This window comes from Biomphalaria glabrata, chromosome 14 (assembly GCF_947242115.1).
Source record: "Biomphalaria glabrata chromosome 14, xgBioGlab47.1, whole genome shotgun sequence".
Classification (NCBI taxonomy): Eukaryota; Metazoa; Mollusca; class Gastropoda; family Planorbidae; genus Biomphalaria; species Biomphalaria glabrata.
In genome coordinates, this window is record NC_074724.1 from 19,900,462 (window position 1) to 19,910,094 (window position 9,633).

Here is a 9,633-nt window from a genome sequence, read left to right on the forward strand (position 1 = left end):
AACTTTGGACCTATAGTTCTGTAGCCGAGTGTTTATCTGCTAATTTGCCCTATGAATTCTTTAAAAATTTTTAAAATATTTGTATTATTTTAGTGCAGATAAATATCTTTATATCTTTTTGATTATAATAACTATTCTGTTTCAGATCAAGAAGCAAGAAAGTAAAGAGGGCTCTCCAGAACTGTACATGTCATTGTGACATTACCATTAAGGTGAAGTTATTCAAACATTATTCTTTTTTCGTATAATGTCTTGTTTTGTTTGTGAATTGTTTTGTCATGACGGCCGCCAACAAATGTTTTTGTTTTTTCTTGTACCTCGTTGTCTTATAGTTTTTTTAAGTTTACTTTTATTCTTTTAGTATATAGTTTTTATTTTAATCTTTTGGAGAAAAAGTCTAATTCTTTTAGTTTGAAAGTATTTTTTTCAGAGGTTTCCAGTCCAAGAAAGTCTTATTTGGAAGTGAAAAATGTGAGATTTCTATTGGTGATTTCTTTTTTTTTAATTTTAGATATAATATATTTAAATATTTGTAGATACTTGTTAGTCCCAAAGTAAAATTTCCTTTTCACACCTTGATATTAATAGGGAAGATAATATTCAAATCATCTGTATGTGTGGCCCACAGTTAATGAGTGTGTCATGTGGCCAGCACAACAACCAATCACCTTAATTTTTTCTCCAACCTATGTTAAGTAACTATTTGAGCTGGTCAATCAAATATCCCAAAATTTAAAATTCCTCATTTCACAAGGATTTAAACCTTGGACCTATAGTTCTGTAGCTGAGTGTTTATCTGCTAATTAGCCTCATGAATTCACTAAAAATTTTAAAAATAATTTTAATATTTAAGTGCAGATAAATATCTTTTTATCTTTTTGTTTATAATAACTATTCTGTTTCAGATCAAGAAACAAGAAAGTAAAGAGGGCTCTCCAGAACTGTACATGTCATTGTGACATTACCATTAAGGTGAAGTTATTCAAACATTATTCTTTTTTCGTATAATGTCTTGTTTTGTTTGTGAATTGTTTTGTCATGTCGGCCGCCAACAAAAGTTTTCTTTTTGTTTTGTACCGTCTATTTAGTGCATGCTTTTTATATTTTTTGAAGTTGTTTTCTTATAGTTTTTTTAAGTTTACTTTTATTCTTTTAGTAAATAGTTTTTATTTTAATCTTTTGGAGAAAAAGTCTAATTCTTTTAGTTTGAAAGTATTTTTTTCAGAGGTTTCCAGTCCAAGAAAGTCTTATTTGGAAGTGAAAAAGGTGAGATTTCTATTGGTGATTTCCCTTTTTTAAATTTTAGATACAATATATATAAATATTTGTAGATACTTGTTAGTCCCAAAGTAAAATTTCCTTTTCACACCTTGATATTAATAGGGAAGATAATGTTTAAATCATTTGTATGTTTGGCCCACAGTTAATGAGGGTGTCATGTGGCCAGCACAACGACCAACCACCTTTATTGTTTCTCCAACCTATGTTAAGTAACTATTTGAGCTGGTCAATCAAATATCCCAAAATTTAAAATTCCTCATTTCACAAGGATTCAAACCTTGGACCTATAGTTCTGTAGCCGAGTGTTTATCTGCTAATTAGCCTCATGAATTCACTAAAAAAATTTTTAAATATTTTTATTATTTTAGTGTAGATAAATATCTTTATATCTTTTTGATTAGAATAACTATTCTGTTTCAGATGAAGAAACAAGAAAGTAAAGAGGGCTCTCCAGAACTGTACATGTCATTGTGACATTACCATTAAGGTGAAGTTATTCAAACATTATTCTTTTTTCGTATAATGTCTTGTTTTGTTTGTGAATTGTTTTGTCATGACGGCCGCCAACAAATGTTTTCGTTTTGTCTTGTACTGTCTATTTAGTGCATGCTTTTTATATTTTTTTAAGTTTTTTTCTTATAGTTTTTTTAAGTTTAATTTATTCCTTTAGTATATAGTTTTTATTTTAATCTTTTGGAGAAAAAGTCTAATTCTTTTAGTTTGAAAGTATTTTTTTCAGAGGTTTCCAGTCCAAGAAAGTCTTATTTGGAAGTGAAAAATGTGAGATTTCTATTGGTGATTTCTTTTTTTTAAATTTTAGATATAATATATTTAAATATTTGTAGATACTTGTTAGTCCCAAATTAAAATTTCCTTTTCATACCTTGATATTAATAGGGAAGATAATGTTCAAATCATCTGTATGTGTGGCCCACAGTTAATGAGTGTGTCATTTGGCCAGCACAACAACCAGCCACCTTAATTTTTTCTCCAACCTATGTTAAGTAACTATTTGAGCTGGTCAATCAAATATCCTAAAATTCAAAATTCCTCATTTCACAAGAATTCAAACCTTGGACCTATAGTTCTGTAGCCGAGTTTTTATCTGCTAATTAGCCCCATGATTTCACTAAAAATTTTTGAAATATTTGTATTATTTTAGTGCAGATAAATATCTTTATATCTTTTTGATTAGAATAACTATTCTGTTTCAGATCAAGAAACAAGAAAGTAAAGAGGGCTCTCCAGAACTGTACATGTCATTGTGACATTACCATTAAGGTGAAGTTATTCAAACATTATTCTTTTTTCGTATAATGTCTTGTTTTGTTTGTGAATTGTTTTGTCATGACAGCCGCCGACAAATGTTTTCGTTTTTTCTTGTACCTCGTTTTCTTATTGTTTTTTTAAGTTTACTTTTATTCTTTTAGTATATAGTTTTTATTTTAATCTTTTGGAGAAAAAGTCTAATTCTTTTAGTTTGAAAGTATTTTTTTCAGAGGTTTCCAGTCCAAGAAAGTCTTATTTGGAAGTGAAAAATGTGAGATTTCTATTGGTGATTTTTTTTTTTTAAATTTTAGATATAATATATTTAAATATTTGTAGATACTTGTTAGTCCCAAAGTAAAATTTCCTTTTCACACCTTGATATTAATAGGGAAGATAATATTCAAATCATCTGTATGTGTGGCCCACAGTTAATGAGGGTGTCATGTGGCCAGCACAACGACCAACCACCTTAATTTTTTCTCCAACCTATGTTAAGTAACTATTTGAGCTAATCAATCAAATATCCCAAAATTTAAAATTCCTCATTTCACAAGGATTCAAACTTTGGACCTATAGTTCTGTAGCCGAGTGTTTATCTACTAATTTGCCCCATGAATTCCCTTAAAAATTTTTAAAATATTTGTATTATTTTAGTGCAGATAAATATCTTTTTGATTATAATAACTATTCTGTTTCAGATCAAGAAACAAGAAAGTAAAGAGGGCTCTCCAGAACTGTACATGTCATTGTGACATTACCATTAAGGTGAAGTTATTCAAACATTATTCTTTTTTCGTATAATGTCTTGTTTTGTTTGTGAATTGTTTTGTCATGACGGCCGCCAACAAATGTTTTCGTTTTGTCTTGTACTGTCTATTTAGTGCATGCTTTTTATATTTTTTTAAGTTTTTTTCTTATAGTTTTTTTAAGTTTAATTTATTCCTTTAGTATATAGTTTTTATTTTAATCTTTTGGAGAAAAAGTCTAATTCTTTTAGTTTGAAAGTATTTTTTTCAGAGGTTTCCAGTCCAAGAAAGTCTTATTTGGAAGTGAAAAAGGTGAGATTTCTATTGGTGATTTCTTTTTTTTAAATTTTAGATATAATATATTTAAATATTTGTAGATACTTGTTAGTCCCAAAGTAAAATTTCCTTTTCACACCTTGATATTAATAGGGAAGATAATGTTCAAATCATCTGTATGTGTGGCCCACAGTTAATGAGTGTGTCATTTGGCCAGCACAACAACCAGCCACCTTAATTTTTTCTCCAACCTATGTTAAGTAACTATTTGAGCTAATCAATCAAATATCCCAAAATTTAAAATTCCTCATTTCACAAGGATTCAAACTTTGGACCTATAGTTCTGTAGCCGAGTGTTTATCTGCTAATTTGCCCTATGAATTCTTTAAAAATTTTTAAAATATTTGTATTATTTTAGTGCAGATAAATATCTTTATATCTTTTTGATTATAATAACTATTCTGTTTCAGATCAAGAAGCAAGAAAGTAAAGAGGGCTCTCCAGAACTGTACATGTCATTGTGACATTACCATTAAGGTGAAGTTATTCAAACATTATTCTTTTTTCGTATAATGTCTTGTTTTGTTTGTGAATTGTTTTGTCATGACGGCCGCCAACAAATGTTTTTGTTTTTTCTTGTACCTCGTTGTCTTATAGTTTTTTTAAGTTTACTTTTATTCTTTTAGTATATAGTTTTTATTTTAATCTTTTGGAGAAAAAGTCTAATTCTTTTAGTTTGAAAGTATTTTTTTCAGAGGTTTCCAGTCCAAGAAAGTCTTATTTGGAAGTGAAAAATGTGAGATTTCTATTGGTGATTTCTTTTTTTTTAATTTTAGATATAATATATTTAAATATTTGTAGATACTTGTTAGTCCCAAAGTAAAATTTCCTTTTCACACCTTGATATTAATAGGGAAGATAATATTCAAATCATCTGTATGTGTGGCCCACAGTTAATGAGTGTGTCATGTGGCCAGCACAACAACCAATCACCTTAATTTTTTCTCCAACCTATGTTAAGTAACTATTTGAGCTGGTCAATCAAATATCCCAAAATTTAAAATTCCTCATTTCACAAGGATTTAAACCTTGGACCTATAGTTCTGTAGCTGAGTGTTTATCTGCTAATTAGCCTCATGAATTCACTAAAAATTTTAAAAATAATTTTAATATTTAAGTGCAGATAAATATCTTTATATCTTTTTGTTTATAATAACTATTCTGTTTCAGATCAAGAAACAAGAAAGTAAAGAGGGCTCTCCAGAACTGTACATGTCATTGTGACATTACCATTAAGGTGAAGTTATTCAAACATTATTCTTTTTTCGTATAATGTCTTGTTTTGTTTGTGAATTGTTTTGTCATGTCGGCCGCCAACAAAAGTTTTCTTTTTGTTTTGTACCGTCTATTTAGTGCATGCTTTTTATATTTTTTGAAGTTGTTTTCTTATAGTTTTTTTAAGTTTACTTTTATTCTTTTAGTAAATAGTTTTTATTTTAATCTTTTGGAGAAAAAGTCTAATTCTTTTAGTTTGAAAGTATTTTTTTCAGAGGTTTCCAATCCAAGAAAGTCTTATTTGGAAGTGAAAAAGGTGAGATTTCTATTGGTGATTTCCCTTTTTTAAATTTTAGATACAATATATATAAATATTTGTAGATACTTGTTAGTCCCAAAGTAAAATTTCCTTTTCACACCTTGATATTAATAGGGAAGATAATGTTTAAATCATTTGTATGTTTGGCCCACAGTTAATGAGGGTGTCATGTGGCCAGCACAACGACCAACCACCTTTATTGTTTCTCCAACCTATGTTAAGTAACTATTTGAGCTGGTCAATCAAATATCCCAAAATTTAAAATTCCTCATTTCACAAGGATTCAAACCTTGGACCTATAGTTCTGTAGCCGAGTGTTTATCTGCTAATTAGCCTCATGAATTCACTAAAAAAATTTTTAAATATTTTTATTATTTTAGTGTAGATAAATATCTTTATATCTTTTTGATTAGAATAACTATTCTGTTTCAGATGAAGAAACAAGAAAGTAAAGAGGGCTCTCCAGAACTGTACATGTCATTGTGACATTACCATTAAGGTGAAGTTATTCAAACATTATTCTTTTTTCGTATAATGTCTTGTTTTGTTTGTGAATTGTTTTGTCATGACGGCCGCCAACAAATGTTTTCGTTTTGTCTTGTACTGTCTATTTAGTGCATGCTTTTTATATTTTTTTAAGTTTTTTTCTTATAGTTTTTTTAAGTTTAATTTATTCCTTTAGTATATAGTTTTTATTTTAATCTTTTGGAGAAAAAGTCTAATTCTTTTAGTTTGAAAGTATTTTTTTCAGAGGTTTCCAGTCCAAGAAAGTCTTATTTGGAAGTGAAAAATGTGAGATTTCTATTGGTGATTTCTTTTTTTTAAATTTTAGATATAATATATTTAAATATTTGTAGATACTTGTTAGTCCCAAATTAAAATTTCCTTTTCATACCTTGATATTAATAGGGAAGATAATGTTCAAATCATCTGTATGTGTGGCCCACAGTTAATGAGTGTGTCATTTGGCCAGCACAACAACCAGCCACCTTAATTTTTTCTCCAACCTATGTTAAGTAACTATTTGAGCTGGTCAATCAAATATCCTAAAATTCAAAATTCCTCATTTCACAAGAATTCAAACCTTGGACCTATAGTTCTGTAGCCGAGTTTTTATCTGCTAATTAGCCCCATGATTTCACTAAAAATTTTTGAAATATTTGTATTATTTTAGTGCAGATAAATATCTTTATATCTTTTTGATTAGAATAACTATTCTGTTTCAGATCAAGAAACAAGAAAGTAAAGAGGGCTCTCCAGAACTGTACATGTCATTGTGACATTACCATTAAGGTGAAGTTATTCAAACATTATTCTTTTTTCGTATAATGTCTTGTTTTGTTTGTGAATTGTTTTGTCATGACAGCCGCCGACAAATGTTTTCGTTTTTTCTTGTACCTCGTTTTCTTATTGTTTTTTTAAGTTTACTTTTATTCTTTTAGTATATAGTTTTTATTTTAATCTTTTGGAGAAAAAGTCTAATTCTTTTAGTTTGAAAGTATTTTTTTCAGAGGTTTCCAGTCCAAGAAAGTCTTATTTGGAAGTGAAAAATGTGAGATTTCTATTGGTGATTTTTTTTTTTTAAATTTTAGATATAATATATTTAAATATTTGTAGATACTTGTTAGTCCCAAAGTAAAATTTCCTTTTCACACCTTGATATTAATAGGGAAGATAATATTCAAATCATCTGTATGTGTGGCCCACAGTTAATGAGGGTGTCATGTGGCCAGCACAACGACCAACCACCTTAATTTTTTCTCCAACCTATGTTAAGTAACTATTTGAGCTAATCAATCAAATATCCCAAAATTTAAAATTCCTCATTTCACAAGGATTCAAACTTTGGACCTATAGTTCTGTAGCCGAGTGTTTATCTGCTAATTTGCCCCATGAATTCCCTTAAAAATTTTTAAAATATTTGTATTATTTTAGTGCAGATAAATATCTTTTTGATTTTAATAACTATTCTGTTTCAGATCAAGAAACAAGAAAGTAAAGAGGGCTCTCCAGAACTGTACATGTCATTGTGACATTACCATTAAGGTGAAGTTATTCAAACATTATTCTTTTTTCGTATAATGTCTTGTTTTGTTTGTGAATTGTTTTGTCATGACGGCCGCCAACAAATGTTTTCGTTTTGTCTTGTACTGTCTATTTAGTGCATGCTTTTTATATTTTTTTAAGTTTTTTTCTTATAGTTTTTTTAAGTTTAATTTATTCCTTTAGTATATAGTTTTTATTTTAATCTTTTGGAGAAAAAGTCTAATTCTTTTAGTTTGAAAGTATTTTTTTCAGAGGTTTCCAGTCCAAGAAAGTCTTATTTGGAAGTGAAAAAGGTGAGATTTCTATTGGTGATTTCTTTTTTTTAAATTTTAGATATAATATATTTAAATATTTGTAGATACTTGTTAGTCCCAAAGTAAAATTTCCTTTTCACACCTTGATATTAATAGGGAAGATAATGTTCAAATCATCTGTATGTGTGGCCCACAGTTAATGAGTGTGTCATTTGGCCAGCACAACAACCAGCCACCTTAATTTTTTCTCCAACCTATGTTAAGTAACTATTTGAGCTAATCAATCAAATATCCCAAAATTTAAAATTCCTCATTTCACAAGGATTCAAACTTTGGACCTATAGTTCTGTAGCCGAGTGTTTGTCTGCTAATTTGCCCTATGAATTCTTTAAAAATTTTTAAAATATTTGTATTATTTTAGTGCAGATAAATATCTTTATATCTTTTTGATTATAATAACTATTCTGTTTCAGATCAAGAAACAAGAAAGTAAAGAGGGCTCTCCAGAACTGTACATGTCATTGTGACATTACCATTAAGGTGAAGTTATTCAAACATTATTCTTTTTTCGTATAATGTCTTGTTTTGTTTGTGAATTGTTTTGTCATGACGGCCGCCAACAAATGTTTTCGTTTTTTCTTGTACCTCGTTGTCTTATAGTTTTTTTAAGTTTACTTTTATTCTTTTAGTATATAGTTTTTATTTTAATCTTTTGGAGAAAAAGTCTAATTCTTTTAGTTTGAAAGTATTTTTTTCAGAGGTTTCCAGTCCAAGAAAGTCTTATTTGGAAGTGAAAAATGTGAGATTTCTATTGGTGATTTCTTTTTTTTTAATTTTAGATATAATATATTTAAATATTTGTAGATACTTGTTAGTCCCAAAGTAAAATTTCCTTTTCACACCTTGATATTAATAGGGAAGATAATATTCAAATCATCTGTATGTGTGGCCCACAGTTAATGAGTGTGTCATGTGGCCAGCACAACAACCAATCACCTTAATTTTTTCTCCAACCTATGTTAAGTAACTATTTGAGCTGGTCAATCAAATATCCCAAAATTTAAAATTCCTCATTTCACAAGGATTTAAACCTTGGACCTATAGTTCTGTAGCTGAGTGTTTATCTGCTAATTAGCCTCATGAATTCACTAAAAATTTTAAAAATAATTTTAATATTTAAGTGCAGATAAATATCTTTATATCTTTTTGTTTATAATAACTATTCTGTTTCAGATCAAGAAACAAGAAAGTAAAGAGGGCTCTCCAGAACTGTACATGTCATTGTGACATTACCATTAAGGTGAAGTTATTCAAACATTATTCTTTTTTCGTATAATGTCTTGTTTTGTTTGTGAATTGTTTTGTCATGTCGGCCGCCAACAAAAGTTTTCTTTTTGTTTTGTACCGTCTATTTAGTGCATGCTTTTTATATTTTTTGAAGTTGTTTTCTTATAGTTTTTTTAAGTTTACTTTTATTCTTTTAGTAAATAGTTTTTATTTTAATCTTTTGGAGAAAAAGTCTAATTCTTTTAGTTTGAAAGTATTTTTTTCAGAGGTTTCCAGTCCAAGAAAGTCTTATTTGGAAGTGAAAAAGGTGAGATTTCTATTGGTGATTTCCCTTTTTTAAATTTTAGATACAATATATATAAATATTTGTAGATACTTGTTAGTCCCAAAGTAAAATTTCCTTTTCACACCTTGATATTAATAGGGAAGATAATGTTTAAATCATTTGTATGTTTGGCCCACAGTTAATGAGGGTGTCATGTGGCCAGCACAACGACCAACCACCTTAATTGTTTCTCCAACCTATGTTAAGTAACTATTTGAGCTGGTCAATCAAATATCCCAAAATTTAAAATTCCTCATTTCACAAGGATTCAAACCTTGGACCTATAGTTCTGTAGCCGAGTGTTTATCTGCTAATTAGCCTCATGAATTCACTAAAAAAAATTTTAAATATTTTTATTATTTTAGTGTAGATAAATATCTTTATATCTTTTTGATTAGAATAACTATTCTGTTTCAGATGAAGAAACAAGAAAGTAAAGAGGGCTCTCCAGAACTGTACATGTCATTGTGACATTACCATTAAGGTGAAGTTATTCAAACATTATTCTTTTTTCGTATAATGTCTTGTTTTGTTTGTGAATTGTTTTGTCATGAC